The sequence below is a fragment of the Strix aluco genome, chromosome 8, assembly GCF_031877795.1.
Source record: "Strix aluco isolate bStrAlu1 chromosome 8, bStrAlu1.hap1, whole genome shotgun sequence".
Classification (NCBI taxonomy): Eukaryota; Metazoa; Chordata; class Aves; order Strigiformes; family Strigidae; genus Strix; species Strix aluco.
The window spans coordinates 35,376,610-35,400,377 of record NC_133938.1 but is presented as its reverse complement, the minus strand read 5'-3'; positions in this window follow the sequence as shown (position 1 = coordinate 35,400,377).

Here is a 23,768-nt window from a genome sequence, read left to right as displayed (position 1 = left end):
CTCATTGTATGTCTCAGCCTTCTCCATATCCCAGATATGATCTCTTGTTTACTTGCAGAAAGGGTCCATGTTTTTCCTATTCTTCCTTTTATCATTGGCGTACCTATAGAAGCTTTTCTTGTTGCTCTTGACATCCCTAGCCAGATTTAATTCTATCAGGACTTTGCTTTTTCTAATCTGTTCCCTGGTTGCTCAGACAATTCCTCTGTATTCCTCCCAGGCTACCTGTCCTTGCTTCCAGCCTCTGTAGGCTTCCTTTTTGTATTTGAGGTTGTCCAGGAGCATTTTTTCATCCATGCAGGCCTCCTGGTATTCTTACCTGACTTCCTCAGGATACATTTCTCTTCTTCCCTCCAGGGCCTTATCCCATGGTACTCCACCAAGCAGATCCCTGAAGAGACCAAAGTCTGCTCTCTTGAAGTCCAGGGTAGTGACATCTTAATGGAAACATTCACAAACCTAAAATAGCCCAAATATATTGAAAGGTATGTAAACAATGAAAACACAGAAGACGTATTTTCTAAAATAAATCAAGGTAAAATAAAGTAGGTATAAAATATCTTTAATTAGTACATAATGGAACATATGTAAAGCAAAGTCATGCTTCAACAGCTGATCACTTAAGCTTCAAAATTTTAGATTTCATATTCTTATTTCATAGTCTGTAAGGTGAGTCCTGTCCATATTCCTGTGAGTGTAGGAAAATGAAGGCTAATACCAGTTTTGTAAAAATAACTGATTTCAAACAATTAAAGAGAATTCTTGCTATGAATTTTTATTATAAAGTTTTAAATTTTTCTCCTTTCTTTTTCTGTTAATGCAAGCCAACACTAAAATATTGTTTTGTCTGGGTTTGACACGGTGATGTAGAACAAAGAAGAACAGAGAATCTGCCAGGCACCAATTGAATTTACAGGTTAGAGCTGAGATAAGCCTGTCTACTCAAAATGAAATGTACAGATTACATTTCAATGCTTCACTGCATCTGTAGATAAGATAGTTCATTTAGCTTTTTTCCTATCCCATGTTAATGCCCATTTTTCAGTTTCACTAAAGGCCAGTCCAGTTATAATATAACATTTTTGAAACAGACTGTCTGGATTAGTTTGAGTTACTTCTATCCAAAGTCGTGTAAATCCAGAGACCTGAAGTATTAATGTCCATGACTGAAGAAAGTCTTCTACAGCTTCTGAAAAGAACTGCATGTTGTTTAATAACTCCGGGATCAGAATTTCTTCCATTCCATTCCATTCCATTCCATTCCATTCCATTCCATTCCATTCCATTCCATTCCATTCCATTCCATTCCATTCCATTCCATTCCATTCCAGTTTTCTTTCATTTAGTTTTCATTTTCCTTCCTTTTAATTTTCATTCAATGTTTTCCATTCCATGTGCATTAAAACACAACTTCATCTCTTAACACAATAATAGCTTGGAAATAACTATGTATAGTTTGTTTTATATTTTTGGGAGGGAAAAGAAAAAGAGATGGGACAGAAGTCATGATGTCATATTGTTTATTTTCAAAGACTTGCAGATAAACTTTATATTGTGAAACACAATGAAGAATTCTGAGGACAGTGCACATATATTTATTGTTCAGCAACTATACATTCTTTAACTTAGATGATTCTTGTAAATCTGTTTAAAAAATTAAGTATCTGAGGACTAAAATGAACTGAGATGCACACTTGATAATAAAATTAGTACTTCCTTAAATTTGTCCTGGTATCTGAATAGCTATGTAAAACACTTTAAAAATTTTCAGATAAGTTAACCATCAATAAGATTTAAACATCACATCTTCATATAGAAAATTTTAAGTCAATATTACTTTTATCTTGAAAATAGCTACCAAAACCCTGTATATTTCAAAATATAAATTAGAAAGGAGCAATCTAAAAAAAAAAAAAAAAAAAAAAAAAGGAAGAAAAACCAGTAACAACAACTAAGAGACAAAGACATAAAAATAACTACACAACAACAGATAACATTTATGTAACCAAGAAATCCAACTAGCTTTATGTCAGCTTAGTAATTTTTCTAGTAAAACAGAAAATAAAATATTTCCTAGAACTATGAAAAAAAAATCTGATCTAAGGCCTCTTTATAAATTGATGTTAAGCTTAGACATGTCCTTGAATTCTAGTCTTCATTTGAAAACAGGTTACCTGAATAGCTACTTTTGCACTCACAGGGTTTTCTGGATAGGTTGAGTCACCACACTTCTTACCCGATTCCAGACAGATGTCAGAAACTCCCTTAACTAGCAATAGAAAAGTAATGGCTGAGTCTTACTGAAAAAAAAAAAAAAAAAGGATCTTTCTGGAAAAATAAACAGGGGCCACAAGACAATTAGGAAGAACTTGTTTCTTTTCCTTTGCTTCACAACCCAGCTAGCAAAGCAATCAGCTAAGAAGAGACTAGCATAATATCATATGCCATTGAACTTAATAACTGAACTGTTTTTACCTTTACTCAGTTAATAGGACTCATTCTGAAAACCTTTTATTTGATTAAATTCTTGCTTTGACAGTCGTTGTTATGTTAGGTCCACTGATATAATATCTGCTCCTGAACAGTTCTTTTGCTAGCTTGACCTTTTCAAATATGGAACATTTTGGATATGCTTTCATTTATAGTTGTGGCTACACCACAGTGTGATATTTCAATTGAATATGACAGTTTTACTATGTCTCCTTCTGTCTAGGAGTAGAGTTTATGGACACAGTACAATAACTAATAAAAATTGTATAATAAAACAAAAACAAAACTGGGCAACTTTGTCACTGAGATGTACTAAATTGCTTAAGACAGATACTTTAAAAGACAAAACAGAACATATTAAGAATTTCTGTATTATATATTTCTAGTGTTGTTATATATTTTTTTTTTTTAAATCTTCCCATACATATTCATAGCTCGGCTATCTTCAAGCACTTGCTGATGCCACAAGTTGCAGGCTATTATAGGCTTAATATGGAATTCAGCAAAAGTAGTAACTACTGATTTCAGTGGTCATGAGACAAAGAACACATCTTTTAAATGGAGCATTCTTAGATCACATTTCTTGTCTCTTATTCTAACCAGCTCAAATGCATGTTACATGTAACATCTATGTAGGTTTCACAGATGAAAAAAGAGCATTCTTTGCTAGTAGACCAGAGCTTGAGCTAAAAAGGATTGGCATGGCTCACACACTCTTCCATCGAGTTTACAATCTGTATGATAGCATGTATTCATGAGGTAGCGTGATGGTAATCAGAAAATTGAAATCTTTGTTCACTAACTCTTCACAGGTCTCTAAAATTCTCTGGATCTACTGAAGAGGAAGGATAGCTGAATAAAGAAGTTAAACATTGTGGTAAACATTTAGTGTTTTCCCCAATCTAAACATATTTCCTTATCGGATGGCATTTAGATTTTTCCTTTAAATCAATTTATATTTATTCTATGGGCTGCACATTATCTTTCACCAAATATAAGAAACAGAAGTAAATTCTTTGAAAAAAATAGATTGTCACTGATTTTCAATTAAACCAAGAACAGCTAAGTCTTTTTAGTTGTTGTTGCTAAGGAGACTCTCAATTATTTGTTGATAGCAGATTATTAGGACAAGCTTCTCATATTGTTATTACTCTACCACATTTTTTTGGCAGATAAACTTTAATCAGTTAAACAGCCAAATTCTTCCAGATGAGTACACTTCTGAAATGGAATGAGGAAATTAAGGAATGCCAGATATCTGTGCAAGAACTGTATGCTCATGGGGATCTCAGGGTATGTCCTCCTGTGCATAAGTAGTTTGCATTAACAGGAAAAGAAATATCAAAGAATAAAAGATGGATGCAGAATGAATAGAATTTTTAAAATATATTTGATTATACAATTCCTTCCTTGAGCAGTACTTTTTCCCTTTTAACAGTAAGTATCTCCAAAAACTAACATAAGACATACAAGGAGAGGTTAAAATCAGCAAGACAGGGTGATGTGAGGAGAACCAGGCACTGGACTAAATTAAAAACTAAAAACTACATTGATCATACATTTGACATAAGTATAAGATAACATGTAAATTGAGCAAGACCTGAATGTCATGAAAGGAAAATCAGTAGAAATTAGCATAATAACATTTTTAAATGTTCAGTAAAATACTTATTGTAATTACTGTATTTAAATTTCAGATGCATTTGTTCAGAATAAAAGTTTATTTCTGCATCAAAATTGTTAGGCTCTAGCTGTAGCATACTGGAGAAATTTGCAGTTTTGTATTCAGAGAAACACCTTGTTACTTTGACAAACATATGCTGTGTCCTGGGAAAGGCACGCTGAAATTTCACCATCAAGAAAAAGGTCTTGAAAATGTTACTTCTCCTTAAGAAATTTTTGTGAAGTGAAACACAGTCATGTTTGCAAAGCCTTAGTGACAAATCCTAGCCATTGGCTATATGTATACTGTATTACTCATTTCCACCCTATAGCAACTGGTGCAGCTTGTCATTAGTCAGATCTCTTGCCTTCAGGCTAAGAAATTTCAATTCAGTGAAGGAAGAACAGGTAACTGGAATAAATCTTTCCCTGAACAATGGAACTCGCATAGTATAAGGATGCATCATAACTTCATTTTCAACCTGGAGAGTTTTTTCTATGCAATTCAGGTCGGAATCTACATTGACTATCTGTTGATATCAACAGACTATTGTATCTAAGCATTCATAAGTAAACCAGAATTACAAATATGACAGAATAATCCATGGATTTTGGTCCTTTTTAATGCAGTACAAAACTGCAGAGTTTTTTAAACTTTAAAGCAGAATACACTTTGGCTTTATCAAAAGTTAAATAAATGAAACTATGTAAGACAACGTCGGGGAAGTACTATTTATATTGTTAGTAATACAACTGCTAAAATTTAGGAAGGTGGGAGTCAAAGGAAAGAAATGTGATATCAGGAAAGTAGCAGGGGAAACCGGGGAGGTATGGGATGTGTCATTATGCCTATATGAGAGTAACTGTGATGAGATTTTCAGTTTTGTCTTCTTGCCAGATTCTAATTTTTTCATCTTTACAGAGTATTTCATTCATGTTTACATTTACATCATATGGACTACTTATTATATCTCAGTTAAGAACTTTTGTATTGTTATCTGGTTATGCCTCTCTGAAAACAATTGGAGATTGATTTTATCTATGCATCTCACCCTGACTTCAAGACTGGTGATAACATGATAGCTACCAAACTGGGGTGTGGTTCATGTTCTGACAAATACAGTGGAAGAGCTTATTTTAACAGGGACACAAAGAGATCTGTTCTTAGTTCAGACACCATCACTACTGTAAATCATTTAAAGTCACCTTAACAAAATCCCTTTTCTTCTTGCCTTTCAATTAGGGTGCTATAAAAGGCAAGAAAATACAGTGAAATATGCTGAGACACTCGCTGAAATCATGAGTACTTTACCACTGAAGAAACAGTACTCTGCATGACGATGCCATGTCACTCCTCTGCTAGATAGCTGGAGATGAGCTAACCCTGTATCACAGTTGTAATTTTAATCAATACTGTATCACTGTGGAAATCTTAAAGAAACACCAGATTTCTGATGCTTACATTTGTATCAAATGAGTACAGAATTTTTAAATGGATGCCAATAGATACTAGAGGAAATTAATAGTTATGTGGCCATTAGTTGAAAACACGACTTCATAATTCAACTATGTTTTGAAGAAGAGGTACATTTCAACGTGGGCAGAAGCCTCAGAGACCTTAGAAATACAGCTTTTAAATAAAAAAAATGTTTGACATTCAAACTGTTCTTTTAATTTGCAGCATTCTTTTAATTTACATTAACAATACGTTGCACAGAGGAGAGAATGAAATGAGGCACAATCGTAATTCTGAGGCAAAAAGAGATAGGATTTCATAGAAGATACAATATCAATGGCAGAGACAGGAACAGCCTTACCGTTCTTACACCAGCTCCATTGGTTTGTTTGTTGAACTTCCATGGAAGCTTTGTCTTTGCATGGCATAAAGACAGAGTAGTATCCCTTTCCCAGGAGAAAGGGATTGCCAACTGTTGGCAACCAAGAGATAATGAAAAGCTTTAACAACAGCACAGAACTCATCATCTCCTGTATTGGGTTTTACACTTGTTAGGAAGATGACAGAAAATAACATTTTGCGTTATTTTTTAAATTTCAGTTACACTGACCAAAATGAATGTTATTCATCAAAGTAACTCCAGATTTAATGCACAATTATAAAGACCCCAACTTTATTCAGATGCACACATGTCCATTAAAGTCTATGTTTCTTCTTATTTATAGAAATCAATATGCAACTGCACAGCACAATTTCTAATTTTTTCAAATTTCTGTGCACTAGCAGGTCAGCAGCATTGTCTTCTCTATAGGAGTCTAATTTTTTTACAGGAAGCACCACACTCTCAAGAGTTGAATCTAAACCTGGAGCTAAATTAACCAAATCATGAGGAATATCACCTTGCTAGATACTCAGATCCTTGTTCTGGAATCCCTGAGAGCCCGGAGCATCCTTGAAACACCTATTTCTCAGTGAAGAAAGCTAACTCTTGCTACAGAGAAAGAACGTGTCAAGCAGGGACTCTTTACCAACTACTGTCAGTGAGGGTATTCCTTGTACACTCGGGCATTACAGTCTAAAGTGCTTTCCTGAACTATTTCATCCTTTTCAACAGCAAGCAACAGAGGCATTTCCAGTGTACCTTAAAAGGACTAAAAAACTGTTAGTCAAGCAAAGAGGTGAGCATGACTCTATCACAATGAACAAATTCTGAGCTAGCTTAGTTCAGCCCTACAAAATAGCACTTCTTGAAGAAACTATGCATTTCTGTAGGTACCCTGACAGCAGAATTTCCTGAAAAACATCAAGCACAAATTCTGGGCTGATAATGATGAATTCACAAATTATTATTTTTGTAGAAATTTCATCACAATCTTTCATCTGTTACCTCTGAAAATTTTCACCTACATATCTATCAACTTGATCAAAGTGACATGTTGCAGCTCTAAGTCAGTCATACTAACTGGTTAATCATTTTAGATCACACCAGTTAAAAAAAATGACTAAATGTTATACATCTGTTTTAATAGTTTGCATGCAGTTTGCATACTTTGCAAAAGAGTGCAATTGTTCTGTATAAGTTTTATGGAATAAAAGATTACACATACATGCATACATAAATCCTTGTGAAAATTAGATTTAAGTACCTTGAACTTCAGAGAGGAAATCACTGTTTTACGAATGATGAAAATGTCAACACATATATAGCCTGAAAAACAGTTTTGCTATTCCTGCTAAAGACATTTTCACCTCTCTAATCCTAGGCTTTCCAAGTTATTTCCCAGTTAATGTCTAGAATGTGTATTCTTGTTGTCTGCTGTATTCAAATATGCAGTCATAATTCCTGATTCATGTCAAAACTCAATCCACTTTTTCTAAAACAATGAATATTTTAGCAACTTCATTAAGAAAAGGAATGTTGTTCATATAAGTATTAACAAAGTGTAGCTGAAAGGCCCAGATTGGTGCAAACAATTTAATTTGATAAATAATTTATTACTTGAGGAGACAAGTGTGAAAGCAACGTGCTGTAAAATGCCCAGATTTGTATGACTACTGTCTTAATCAAACGTTCTGTTTTTACAGACCTGTCAGGAATAATCAGGATTAATGATTTTACTCAAGTCTAAAATACTTTACCTTACAAGCTGCAAGCTGCCAAGGTGGAGGCTGCCCTTCGTAGTGGAAGTTCAAGACCTTGCAAGAATGAGATTTTTTATTACACTCATTGAAACGTAATGCCATTAAACCAAATTTAATTCATTCATTTCAATTACATGATAGTTCTATATAAGATACGGTGTAGTTACATAGTGGAAGGGTTGGGGGCTTTTTTGTAAGTAACTCCAATTCACAGAATTGAAATAATATTTATATGACAGATGCCTTTATTATTTTCAATTTGATATTTTAATTATTAAAATAACTGTAAAAATCCAGGTTACATTACCAAGATTATAATTACACTTTATTTATTCCCAGTAATATAATTGCTTTCTGGTCAAAAAGTGTAATTGCAGTGTAACTACTCTGAGATTTCTACTTGCGCATTACAGAGCTGAAGGGAATGTTTTCACTGCTTACAGAATTTTGTATGTCAACAATAAGAAACAAAAGAAGAAAGGTAATTTAAAACTTATTAAATATAAGAAATTATCTCCACTTCCCTGTGCTTTACAAATTCCCAAGTAATGGGAGGAGTAAGAATGAACACAGTTTGATCAGAAATGTGAATGGGCTATTGGAGTTAATGTACTATAAGAGGGGAAGATTTAAAAGATAGAAGAGAAGAGAATCAATGCAGTAAACATCAATGCCTAACTTGGAACTGAATTGAAAAATATTTACCAGAACAAATAAAATTTTTGTTCATCCATTGATTTTGTTTCCTGACACAAAAAATAGATTGATGGTAAAGACATACTGAATCAAGAAACTATTAACTTACTGCCTCTTCCTTTGATATTAAAAAAGGAACCTAGGTTGTCCATTGGGCAAAAAATTTTATCAGAAGTGGCACATGAGACAATGTCGTTGTTTAACCCCAGTCAGCAACTAAGCATGATGCAGCCACTTGTTCATTCCTTTACCACCCACCCCTGGTGGAATGGGGAGGAGAATTGGGAATACAAAAGCAAAACTCATGGGTTGAGATAAGATCAGTTTAATAACAGACATAAAATAAAATATAGTAATAATAATAATAATAATAATAAGGAAGATTATACAAAAATAAATAAAACTGAAGAAACGACAAGTGATGTACAATGCAATTGCTCACACCTGCTGACCAATGCCCAGTCACTCCTCGAGCAGTGATCAGCCCCTCCAGGCCAACTCCCCCCAGTTTACATACTGAGCATGACATCTTATGGTATGGAATAGCCCTTTGGCTAGTTTGGGTCAGCTCTCCTGGCCGTGTTCCCTCCCAGCTTCTTGTGCACGCCCTCGCTGGCTGAACATGGGAAACTAGAAAATCCTTGGCTTAGGATAAGCACTACTTAGCAACAACTAAAACCTCAGTCTGTTATCAACGTTATTCTCACACTAAATCCAAAACACAGCACTGTACCAGCTGCTAGGAAGAAAATTAATTCTATCCCAGCCAAAACCAGGACAGAGAATTATGTCACCAAAATCACAGCTGGTCTGTTTTGATAAAAATCCCAAATTGAGTTCACGTTACTATTTATAACTGGGCCAAACAAAAGTAGCTGAAGTAGAAATCTAGAGCAAAATTTAATCTTCTTTGTCTAGATCCATACCAAGATGTCCCTGGAACTGCAGAGTGTTCTGTTCTAAAAGAAATTGTATTCTGTGGCTTATCCAAAAGGCATCAAGATTTGGTATGTTGCACTTTGCAATGAGCATAGAACATACATAAATTAATTTTTATATTAAGAAAAAAACAAACAGAAACAAAGAACTTCATTTGTTGTAAAATGTCTCTTTTCATTGTACAAATACCATCAGATGAAGTGGAAGCTGTCATTGGAACCTACATCCCTATTTGTTCCTTGTACCATGGATGTAACATTTATTAGGAATGTTTTTATGAAGTCTTCCTCAAAATCTGTCATATCTGCTCAGCTGTCCGGCTAGTCTTTCACTGGGGTTGGTTGTCATCTGTTCTTTTAAGTATCAGCTCATGAGGCAGCTGTTTTCAGAGGCTAATTTTCACAGTGAAGTGAGGAATGTATATCCTGAAAACTTTTTTAATAAAGTAAATTTTAATTATTTTTTCCTTCTCACATTCATTTAAACAGTGTATCAGGTCACCACAGGTTTTCTGAAAACCAGAAAGTACATACATATGTATAGAAACATACCACATACACAGACACGATTTAGGAATGTGTAATGGGACCTAAATCAGCAGATGATAAGATGTTTCAGAATTTAGTGGGAGAAAAGAAACTGTAGCAGGAAGGAGGGGGAAGAACAAGCAGCATTTTAAATGTTGCCTGAAGTGATTTTTACATAATTTTCTAGTACGTTTTCTTACAGACAATGTAATATAATAAGGTATTTAAACAATATTGTTATCTTTCTTAAGAGATCCCTTGATTTTAGTTATTCATTATTACTACTACCTTTTCTTGACATACCATAAATCATATTTTCTGCCTACTACTAGACCATACTATATAGAGCTGTCTGAGAGCTAGATTTAGCTAAATGGACACTTTTCAATTGTATTTAACTGCTTACTGTTTTGTGGAAATGATGTTACCAACACTCATTTCATCTGAAAACAAAATCTTTTGAATTCAGTGTTTCTATACTGCATCACTTCTGAGTTTTTTATATTCATAGATACATGATGCTTTCTAAAAATTAGTACCAAGTTGTCTACAGACTTTCAGAATTATAGAAGACACCTGTTTGTACCTTTGGGTACCTAAACGTCTTTGAAAACATCTTATCTAGAAAACCTAATGATAACATTTCCCTTTAAAAGTTTTGTGGAAAATGTTTCCTCTTAACAGTGTGTGCAATATTGCTTGTCCTGTTGGCGCTCTCTTGTTAGTTGCAGATCATAAATCATTGCAAAATTACTGACAGGTTGCATCACTAACATGCTGTACCTTATTCTGGGACTTAATTATATCAGCATCCGATGGCAACACCATCAAAAGGGTTTTGTCAGCATTTTCAGTACACATCCATTTTTTTTTCCAAGGTGGATGAAAAATTAATATGTCAGTAATTTCAACATTGTATCTGTTTGAGCAGACACAGAAGTTGTCAGTTAGGATTTGATTTTACTTGTCCAGAATATGTTTTAGTTTTACTTATTTATTTTTTCCATTAGGGATTGAGAATAATACAGTAGCTTGTTTGTATTTTTAAAAGTTCCTATTAAAAAACTGATTAGTATTTTTCACTCGTTTAACTACTAATTATAGGTAAGATAAACAGCTATGAATAATGAAGTGTTAAATATATTCAGTGTATAAACAAAAGTGCTCTAGGGTGGGAAAGAAAAAGTTATCAAAAAGCATTACCTGTTAGCTATGCCTCCTGGGATCATAGTAAATTAAATGAGATTGTGATATTTCAGAGAAATTTTAAAGAGCTGTGAAAAATCCATGACTCTTTACAGCAACATGCATTAATACAGACCAGATTTCTTCCATGTTTGCACATCAAGCTTTTATTCATTTTGGATTTCTCCTCTGGTTATTTTTTTCTGTCATAATATAGACTGTAAGTGGATCCAGTTCTAGTAATTAGTATTTTAATTTTAACTGTGATTAAAACTAGCTATTTCTACACTGGTTCAATTTTTTCTGAATGAGGCAGCAGCTATAGAAAAGAGGATGGATTAAATCACAGAATCATAAAATGGTTTGGATCAGAAGGGACCTTAAAGATCATCTAGTTCCAACCCCCCTACCATGGGCAGGGACACCCTTCACTAGACCAGGTTGCTCAAAGTCCAACTCAACATGGCCTTGAACACAACTTCTCTGAACAACCTGTTCCAGTGTCTCACCACCTTCACAATAAAGAATTTCTTCCTTACATCTAATCTAAATCTGCCCTCTTTCAGTTTAAAATTATTACCCCTCACTACACTGTATGATAAAGAGTCCCTCTTCATCTTTTCTGTAGGCCCCCTTTAAGTACTAGGCGGCCTCTACAAAGAGTCCCTGGAGTCTTCTCTTCTCCAGACTGAACAACCCCAACTGTCTCAGCCTTTCTTTATGGGGGAGGTGTTGCAGCACCATTTCCATGGTGTCCTCTGGACCAGCTGTAACAGGTCCATGTCTGTCTTGTATTGGAGGCCACAGAGCTGGACACAGCACTGCAGGGGGGGTCTCATAAGAGCAGAGTATAGGGGGAGAATCCCCTCCCTCAACCTGCTGGCCACACTGCTCTTGATGCAGCCCAGGACACAGCTGGCTTTCTGGGCTACAAACACACATTGCGGGACCATGTTAAGCTTCTCATGAACCGATATTTGATTAAACTGCAACAGCGGAGGTTCAGACTGGACATTAGGAAAAAAATTTTTCACAGAAAGAGTGGTCAGACAGTGGAATAGACTGCCCAGGGAGGGGGTGGAGTCACCATCCCTGGATGTGTTTAAGGGTCGTTTAGATGAGATGTTGGGGGATGTGGTGTAGGGGAGAACTTTGTAGAGTAGCGCTGAGGGTTTGAATCAATGATCCCAAGGGTCTTTTCCAACCTGAATGATTCTGTGATTCTGTAATACCCCCAAGCCCTCTCAATCCACTCCTCACTCTCAATCCACTCCTGCTCTCAATCAACTCCTTGCCCAGCCTGTATTTGTGCTTGGGATTACCTTGACCCATGTGCAAGACCTTGCACTTGGCCTTGTTGAACTTCATGAGGTTTGCACGGGCCCACCTCTCAAGCCTGTCCAAGTCCCTCTGGATGGCACATCCCTTCCCTCCCATGGGTGAACTACACCACACAGCTTGGTGTCATTGGCAAACTTGTTGAGAGTGCACTCAATCCCACTGTTTATGTCTCCAACAAAGATGTTAGAACAGCGCTGGTCCCAGTACCCACCCCTGAGGAATGCCACTCATCACCCCCTTTCACTTGGACATTGAGCCATTGACCACAACTCTTTGAGTGTGACCATCCAGCTCACACACAGTCTGGTAGCAGAGATTACTTTACTGCTGAAATATCAAATTAATCAATGAGACTCACAATTTGACAGCTGGAAACAGTACTGATGGTGGTGAATACTAATTACTAGGTCTTGATTGTCCAGGGAAAGTGTCACTTATGGCATCAGTAGTAATAAAAGGAATCATATGTTGGACATTTTGCTGCCATTTCATTCTGCAGCACCAAAGTCAGTGAAAAACATTGATATAGTTAGTTGTTGGCTCACAATAATATCCATCTGGAGCACTCTGGCTAGCACTGGTTTGTACCTGGGATATACTCCAAATTCAATCTGACAAGAAAGACTTCTCAGCACATTTGGTAGAACTGCCTCTTCCACCTTCCTCGGTCAATCTGCCTCATGTGCAAATCTGCACTGTTTTTCTTTCTGTATATTTTGTTCTTTCCTCATAATTACCACACCATACTAATGAAAATATTTCTGAAGTTTTTTCTATATTGTATCTATTTCTGTGAGACCTCTGCCACTGATGTTTTTTGTCTCAGTGAAGTTTTCCCAAGCTTTAATGCTGTAGTCACTATTCTTCATTGTCTTCTCACCATATATTTAATATAAATTTGCAACAATCAAAGGCTTAAGTGTCCAGGATTGTGAAAACAGGCATTGTAGCACTTCATTGCCTGTCTCTCAATGTGCAGTGTAATGTGCAGGGCATGAGAGCTTCCCAAATTACCTCCAAATAATTTCTAAATCGGCCTCCATGATGAAAGGTGGATCTGTCCAGAGCCAGGCAATAAAAAACAGTCAGTGTTGGTGGAAAGTCTCAGATTCGTCCTTTCCTGGCTCTTTTTTCTTTTGATATACCCTGTTAGGGAGGCTGGAGGAAGACTTTCCAGAGCTACTACAAGCAAACAAGACACCTAAGGGCCATAATAACTGTATATTATGGAGAGAGAGAAAAAAAGCCAGGTTTTCATGTGGATGCTGTGTGTAATACCTACCCTGATCCAGGGCTTAGACATCCCCCTTCACTCCACAGTCTCTCTTGAAGAGAAAGCAGAGGTGCAGTAGACCGTAAACTCATGTAAACAGAATTTATCACTTTTAAACCTTAAAATAGTATTAACTTCTTTCCCATATTCACAAAAGACAGAGTTTAGCGACACATTTTTACTTATCTCTTGCACCACTGAGATGTTATTTTTAGGACCAGTGCTCGTTCTCGTCATAATGTATAGTTATGTCTTTTTATTTATTACATTCATGGTGAGATTTCTAATCCAGGCAAAGGGATACCACAGTTCAATTTCCCAGTTCAATTTTACTCCAAAGATAATAAAATCCACCCACAACACCTGGAGGTACCACCTTTCACATCTCTATGTAAATATGTCACTTAGGGACACGGTTTAGTGGTGGACTTGGCAGTGTTAGGTTTACGGTTGGACTCAATGATCTTAAAGGTCTTTTCCAGCCTAAATGATTCTATGATCCTATTGCAGAAGTGATCTTCACCCATCCTACTGAGTTGGTCAAAGACCAAAAATAAACCTAAACCCCACATTAAAAATTCATTTTATGAAAAATTACACGACTTGCCTACACAGTTATGTGAACAACTCTTATTTCTTGGTGGTGAGTATGGGATCACTTCCTTTCCCAAACACTAATTACGTTAATATCAAGAGTCTTTGGAGCAGAAACTGTGAGTCAGGATCTCCCTTACCTCCCCTTTGTACTCAGAACAATTCCTATACTTCTGTTTCTGTTTTTTGTTTGTTTGTTTGTTTTGGGGTTTTTTTTGGCACAGCTTCCTCTCAGGTATATTTTGTAGGCAAAAGGAAAAATTTTTCCCTGTGTAACATATTGTATCCATGAAGACATGGCCTCAAAGACCACAATTCTGGTCCAAGTCATATTACTATAAATTGGCAGCACTCTGGTTAACCAATATGTTTATTCTGACTTTATGCTGCAGCTTTCAAAGACAGAATTCAGCAAAAGAATTCACTTTTTAAAGTGATAAATATTTACTTATATATTTCATTTTAACCTATATCAGTCTTGCAACTGTTATTTTTCTTTTCTTTTGCACTTATATTCACACGTGAAGCAAAGTATTAATTGGCAATACAACTGTATTAAAGAGGCTTATATTTGAAAGACCTAATCCAAAGAACGAAACCTTGACAAAGATTTCAACTACACAGATCTAGCCACGCTTCCTACAGTTTTCTTCTATGGTAGTAATCAGCCTCATAAGGTGGTCTGTAAAACTTTGGCAATGCAATGAGAGCACAGCTGAATCTAAACCATGATAAATCACCAGAGATCTCATTGCAATGCCTATTATAGCTATACCAAACATGTCTGAACAACTGAAAAATCAAATCAAGTCCTTGTGCATCTCAGGGGAAAAAAGCATTAAATGAAGCTCATAAAAGGTAACTGCACAGAGCAGCACCATATTCTGCTTTCAGAATAACTTTTTGGCTTCATAAAAAAATAATATATTTTTTGTTTCTTGGTAAATTGCCATCTCACAAAAGTGTGATGTTATACGAAGAGAAAAATAATTAATGGCTGGACATTGTGTTACAGATATCAGGTACAGGAAGCAAAGAAGAGTCTTCCTAACATGAGTTTGCCTCATAGGAGGAAATACCAGTTCCTAACCCTGGCGGTCTGTTTCAGGCAAAGTTCTGTTTCAGTTTAATCACTTTCCTAAAGTAAGGAGCAAAGACCTGACCTCTTATTTTGCTCAGAATGAGAGCACTGTGTAAAGGTAAGTAAAACACAAAATCAAATTATATACTCTATACTTCTTTCTACTGCCTACATATTTTAAAAGCACTAATTTCAGTGGTGCTTTGATGATAATAACAGCCAAAGATTGTCCATGTGGCATTTATACAAAATCAATATTCCAGACGAGCCCAGATTTTCAAGTGATGAGCACTCCCTATGGGAAACCATGTTTTCAAAATAAATCAGATTCTCATTTAGACACCTAGGTAGGGGCCAGCCTTCTAAAAGTGTTCAGCTCTCAGCAGCAACCACTGCAATTCCATTAGACAAGTTTTCAAAGAGCTCTAGAACCTAAACATGAACTCATCTGTATACACAGGATGAGAACACACCCCCCTTGAAATCAGTGGGGATTTCGCCACTCACTACAAATGAATCAATCCCACAAACAGATTGCATCTGTTTAACTGATTGTGGATGCTGAGCTTTCTGAATATTTCTGGCTTTGGTGCTTTTATCTGAAGGTCCCCAAAAGTTTTACGAACAATTTTCATTATGATAATCCATACTAGGAAAATAAAAAACCAAACCCTATAATAATTATGAAGCATTTGAGCTACGAAATTAACACAATTCTGTAGAATTGTAATGCAACTCTTTTAATGGATTAAGAACATGTCCTATTGTGAGATAATTTTCCTTTCATTTAGTAAACTTTTGGATAAAGTTCTATAGAAACATGTGACTGTATGTTAAATTACAGGTTATATTAGAAAGTCAGCATCATCCATAAGAATCAAGAGGTTAATAGTGCCATCATAGTGATGGCAGACAGAAACCCATGTTTTCCCAGAAAAAAAAGGCATATCAACATTTCAGTCACAAATGAAATCTCAACATAGAGTAACAGATTAGATGTAGAGCATGGTTTTCTGGCAGTATGCAGACACCAATAACCATAGACCCACACACTAGAATTAGGCATGTTTCCTTCTACCAGAATTAAAGACTACTCAGTCTATTTCCTTTAGGACTTAATCGTAAGGGACCAGAATCTAGAACAAGCTCTTCCAAATACTGATGACTTCTTGTTTATGTATATTGGGAAGTTGGCATGCATATGGCTGATTTTCTTTTCTTGCAATAAGCCTTAAAGGAGTGTCACTGAGCCCTGAACCTAATTAACAAGTCAGTCTTTCCCCCCTCACCCCCCGCCAAATGTATTCAGTGAAGCAATAATCATTTAATGTGCTAGACAACTAAACTGCTTATGTAAAGCTGTTCTGTGGGCACATAGCAGGAATGGATCTGAGCCAGCACCCATGGCTCCATTATAACTGATATTTTATTTTAACCACTCCTAGTACATTCTACTTCAGTCCAGTTTCTAGAACTTTATTTTAAATCTTCCACTTGGGTATTTTAAATAAAGACTAAACTTCAGGCAAATGGCAGTCCTGATGCCCAATTACAAGAGAAATCAATCACATGTCATAACTGGAAAGGCACATGAAGCAAGTACCACAGCACACTGAATTGCTTGCAGCAGGACACAGCTTCAGTTTCAACAGTAAATCACTGGGGATTCTCCTCTTTCTACTAAGCATAATTTGTGAATGAAAAGCGTTCATACAGTTATTTAAGTATACCAGAACTTTATGGCTTGAGTTTCATTATTTTATGAAACAGCATGTCATTAATTACCACTGGCACATTTCTCCCATAGACAGTAGCTGAAGCTGTATTTCACAGACAGAAGGCAGTAAATTCTGAATCTAAGATTAAAGAATGCAAATGATAGCTTGTGTTATGGTTTTTCAGAGTGTTACAATGTACACAAGACCGTTATGCTGCCTGATGCTGTGTAGCATAATGTTAACAATTTATATTCATTTGCATCTCACTACAAACCTCCTGTTAACAAGCAAGGTCAAAAGAATTCCCTAGGGAATAAGTCCAGGACAGAATGTTTCTTCCTAAGTTTATGGCAAATCACAGATGTCTCATACTACATAACCGCTCAATACAAAGTGAGTTTAAAACACATACAGTGTAATCAAGGCATTGTTTTCAAGCTCTGTAAACTACAAATATTTTGTAGCACAGTGAAATCAGTATTTACATTTAAACTTTCTACAAATATGTAAGGAAAAGGTGACAGAAAATATTCGCCATTAATAAATTACTTTCAACTGAGAGAAACATTATCAGATGGGTGTGAAAATCTTGTCAGGTAGAAATCATTATTCAAATACATATGTACAACTTGAGACTAGACCTCCTGGTTATTGTCTGTATTTTGGGCCTAGTCTATCAGAATTTGCTGAGTGCAGCTGTGAGAGACAGCTTTTATGTTTCCTTAATCCTGTTTTTAGTTTAAACAGTGGTACAAACTACTGGATAATTTTGCAGTCAGGGTGCTCCACACTGGTCCTAGATTTTCCACAAAGCCTTTCAATTTATTTCCAGGACCAGAAAACAACAAGATTGAGGAACACAGGGTCTTCCTAGCAATTCTAGAACACATAGTTGTTGAAAAGTATTGAGGTCACTACCATAAACTATATACCAAGGTCTTCCAATTTATCTTGGGGCAGAAACATTTGAGGTGAAAGATTTTTGTTGTTTTCTTTTTTTCTGGATGGTTATTTGAAAGTTCCTGAAGTTCATAATTTTTAAGGAGCTAGGCAAGATACATTCATCGATTATGTGACCAGTGTAAGAGTAAGCTGAAGGAAAGGTAGATGATAATGCATGTTACACATCCTCTGAAGTAGCTGACGTTTTATACGTCACTACATCAACATATTAATATAATTTTCAATAATGTGATTTTAGAGGAGAATAGGAAGTAGGCATAGCTGAAATCAGCTAGCTTAGTACTGATATACCTCACACTATGTAGAGAGTTAAAACAATGAATAATTTTGTGAAGTTCTATAAATAATTTTTATTTTTTATAAAACAAGTGCTTTGTCTTTGATATAATGAGGTATGATGCTACGTTATTCCACCAATGAATGGAATCATTTCAGATCTGAACAACAGAAGTGGACATTAGCATTTTGTAGCAAATAGCTATAAACTGACTTTTAAGCTCCTTTGAACTTGATGAAAACAGTTGCACTGACTTAAGGAGTTTAAGTTTGTTATGCCTTTTCCTACTTAGGATGTGTGTCTGGCTCTAAAATAGGAGGAAAGATCTTCTCTGAGCGAGTATTACATGATTTGAGAACTGCAAGCAATCTTCTGTTTTTAAGCTCCCTCCAGACTGATTGACTGCTTTACTATATCATGTCTTATTAATATAATTTATTAATCTAGTAATTCAGTTCAAGTTGGCACTGTATGTTGCCGAAAGGAATAAAATAAAAAGAGCATTGTGATAAAATATTATCATCTCACCATTGCTGCAAATCTGAATGACAGCAGAAGTGAAATTCACACTGATGAACTGCTATGTATCTCACAGTGACATGGTTACTATATCTTTAGGCCAAAAGACACACTGCACTGTAAAGGAAACAGTACTCCCACAGTTAGAAATATTAAACTATGCTGCATGACTGGACTGCCTTGACAACACAGCCTGCCTGCCTGTAATATATATGCAGCAGTTGTGAAATTACCAGGTTGTTGAATCATCATGGACATACACAGAAATTTCTGAATTTCTTCCTTTCTTCTCACTCTGATGGTCCTTTTTGAAAATGGGAAATGAAACTTGGAGCTGTATGATCTCTCTTGATCTTCTGTATGGACCAAAGTCTGAAAGAGGCATCCTTTTTCTTCTATGCAAAAACCAGAGGCTTCAGTCACCAAATCTGGGAAACTCAAAGATCTGCAAAAATAAAGCACAATTTTCCAGAAAAACAGGAGAGTCTGCATACAGTGCTAAACATCATCCAGAGTCAGCTGAAGCAGGCCTGAGAGCATTCAGATTTTTTGCTGTTGAGTTGGAACTGATGATGTGGAGCAAACACAGAGTCCATGTACTACAGGGCAACCACAGCCTTCAGATGGCTGATAGTTTTGGACTCTAGGAAGAGCAGACCTCAAAACTTTGGAGCTGTCTCATGTTGGAGCATCCTGGAACCATGATTATAGCACCAAAAGTGGTCTTTATTTTGGATACTTCTATTCAATGCTACAGAGCCTGAAGCATCCATCCACAGAACTAACATGAACTCCAGTTTCCCAGTTTTTTAGACCCAGGGATAAATTTTTATTTCTAAAATACCATCTTCCAGTATTTATTGCAATGAGTCATCCTCTTTGGAAATTTTGAGGTGTGAGGAGATTTTATATTTTTAATTTTTTTTAATGTAACCAAAATGATATTCCACCTCCATTCATGTTATGCAATCCTATATCCCTATATCTATTGTACTTCAGTAATTTTCATGTAAACAAAATGAGATTGTGCACCACTGCACCGGCATTCATCAAGATTTACCAGAATTTATTGTTACTAATGAGGTAAAATTGTTACATAACATGGTATTTTCTGTTTTTTTTTTCTTTTAAATGTTAACACTCCATATACCCCAATGTGACCACCGCTTTTTTCCACAGGTTACAAAGGGATTTATTTCCACTGACTTGACTACACTGCAGACTACAGTGCAACATAGCTAAGAGGAATTGGGCTTGTTGTAAAATTGCTTTGTTGTGAGACTGGAAGTAGTCCAATATAACCCAAATCCCTTAAAGGTTAATTTAATGCTTACCTTCATGAAGCAAAATACTGAGCAAGTTGCATTGGATCAACAGTATATGATGGATTCATACTAATTTACCAGCTATATGATTATATGGTAGACTTAAAAGAAGAAAAATATGGATTTAAATTTTTTAAAGGAAAATCTATATTTCTTTCGTCTACCATAACAAAATTCTAGTAGTTAATGGGATCTTTAACAGTGATATAGAGAGTTATTGCATCTTGATCTGGCTATTAAAATGATAAGTGTCTTATTGACAATAAAAGGTAATATGGTTAGAGGCAGTTACCATGTCCTATTACAAAAAGTTCTATGGGCCTTTAAACAAAAAAAACACAAAAACAAAACAAACAAAACAAACAAAAAAACAAAGACAGAAATATTTTTCTTTCTGTAGAAGACCAAATTAACCCAAAGACAAGTATCCAATGGTCGCTGTCATTTTTGTTATGGGTCAATGACAAGTTTGAATAGCATATCCTAAAAGTTGCACCATAATGCTTTATGACAAAAAATGTGATTACTCTTCATTTCATGTAATGAAAGATATTTTGTGGTTTCTATACTTGCATTTTTTCTGTGATGAATTTGATTTTTTCCTAAGATATATCAGTGTTCTTTCTTAGTTCAATTATTACTTTCTGTCTCTCAAAAATTATAGTATTTTTTCAAAATTATCTTAATATTCTACAGAAAGAATATAAAACACAGAATAAAACCTGTTGCCCTGACCAATGCCAGTAAAGCATCCAGGGATTTGTGGAGCTCCTCTACCAAGGACTGGGGAGATATAGTTAATTGCCTGATGAGATTTTAAGTTAATTTCTACTAAGTGTATGCTTTAAAAATAAAACTATTAGTTTTAATAGGAACTCTCAATAGTAAAACTAGTGGGGTCTTAATAATGGCTTAATGAAATGAAAAATGAAAAAAAAACCAGTCTTTTTACTGAGATTAGAAAACAGTGTTGCAAAATACTTTTCAACACATCTGTGACGACTCTGGGCTTCACTTCACAACATGACTTCCGTGTGGAAATCCTTCACAGCAAAAATCTAATGACATGAATCAATAAACTAATTTCATAGGAAGCATTCATGGCTCTGCTCTTATTCAAGCTGCCTGACTTTTCTGAGCCTTCTACTCTGCTAATAAATAAGCAGCAGTATGTTTCCTAGTATAGATGTGAGAAATAATTCTATTACAGCTGTTACTCTTGCTAACCAATTAAGTCTATTAATGAAGTACAAGGATTGTATAATTGCAATTAAATGTGTGAACAAAGCTGAGACCACATATTGGCTCAATGAAACACACCTTAGGAGTCAAAGTCTAAAAGATGGGATGTTTATTTTCCTGTAGCTGAGTCAGAGGTAACAGAAGACATTTATGCCCAGAAGCCACAGAAAATGTCACAATGAGCAGAGATCAAGGGGCTTTTATCTAAAAATCTTCAAAGGGAGATCACTGCCTCACATTTCATTTGAATATATTGACCGTAGTAATTTATATTATGCTGGATGCAAAAATAAGATTAATTGGTATAAACAAGAGCAGGATATGTCAATGATTAAGAACTCTACATGGAAGTCAGATTGTGCTCTGCTTTTGTATTTGGTCAGGTAACAGCTTTACAGATAAGTTTTATTCCTCCTTAACATTCTTTTATCTTTAAATTGCCTTTAAATTACACTTTATCCAGAAGTTAGATAAAGAATGAAGGGCAGCTAAGAGTGTTGGCTGCACAAGTCCTATTCAGCACATCAGAGAATTTTTGAAGTCTCATGATATGACTGTGGTGGGCATGAGAGTTATTTTAGGCAGCTCAACATAGCAAATGAAATAAACTGAAATTCCTCTGCAAATAAGTTTCTTCAAGTTAGGAATAAGACTTAGATTATCAATTTATTCCTTATACTTCTATGTCACTCTTGGTGATAACTCAATGGACGAGAAAGATGAAAAGGACTGTGTGCTAGATGTTTTTCACACTGCTGGTTTCTTCTCCCTTCTGGATCAGACTTTCATAGTCAATGTAGAATAACTCTTGCGTGTTTCACTTAGCAAATCCATATCTGCTCTACTTTAGTTAGGAGTTTTTAAAAAAAGAAAAAAAAAAGAGAAAATGAACTGTGTTGATAGACCAGTAGTATTGATTGTCTTCCTCTTTTAAAATACTCTTGTCTACTGTCAAAACAAATCATCTAAGAAAAGAACACCATTTCAGTAGAAATGCAAGTCTGTAATAGTATAAATGACGTATCTCTAGATTACCTCTCGCCTCAGAAAATAGATCTGCAATAAAGCAAGTTAATCCTTGAGAATTTATTTGTAGAAAATCCATCAGGTGTAATGCTGAAAGCCCTCTATCAACAACAAACATAAAGCAAGGCCTGTCTAAAGCATATGTAGTCAAAGTCAAGTCTTTTTTTAATAAAAATTACTTCTTACTGAGAAGCCACAAAGCAAAGCCTCCTGAAGATTTCTACTTCTGGAAGGTGCAAAAATGTTTTCCGTTAATTGAAACAGATGGATTTTTGTTAAGCTTTTACATTCTTCAAAAAGCCTCTATGACTGTCATCAATGTTATCTTTTGATCTAGGGCTTTGCAGTCAACATCTACAAGATTTTTCTCAAGTGACATACTTCTTAAAAGTTTCTGATTTTCTTTGATATTGAAAATATACACTTTCACAGGAAAACCACGAAACGGTGCTTGTCTTTTACTTATATCCTCTTCCTTTGCCACATATGTTACCCCATGACTAGATCTGAACAATTAAAAAAGATTTGAGGAGGGAAATGGTATCTTCCATTATTTGCCTGTAACTTTTTCCCCAGTATTAGTCCAAATGATGTCATTAGGAAAAAACAGATGGCTTTCAGGCGAAGGAGAATTTCAGTCCAGAATTGGAAGTATTTCTTTTTTCCATAGTGTGTTTCTATTTATGGAATGTGCATAAGTTAAAAAGTTTTCTGTTAATATTTATGTATATGAGTAGCACATGATATTTCACTAATTCGAATAAGCAATTAAGTACACAAGAGAAATAAGTTTCTATGAAAGTAATTAGTACTTTCAAGCAGTTTTAGTTCCTGATTTAGAAGGTATTGGGGGGATACATTTGTAAACTATATTGTGATAAATTCACAGTGGGTGGAATGTGTTATCAAATCAGTTATTTTCTTTATCTTACAAACCAATGCCTACGTAATGGTGTCACATCCCACTTGGATGAGGGAGACAAGTGACTTAGATTCATAAATCCCCACAAAGTGGACAACAGTGAGACAAGTCTCAAAGTCTAGACATTTATTAACTTCCCACAATGTACTAATTGGATACACAATAATTGACTAAGTATATGAGTTATGGCAAGCAATACAGTATGCCTTGCATTAATGGTAGTGAAGGAAAAGGGGAAAACAGAAAGGAGAGAGATAGAGAAATAGAGATCACTGATCCAGGTTCTTGTGTTGGTCCCATCTGAGTTTGTCAGGGATGCATCCGTCTTCTTCACTTCTTCATGTCTTCTTTTTCCTTTTTCCCTTTCACTCCTTGTCCCTCCCTCAATTT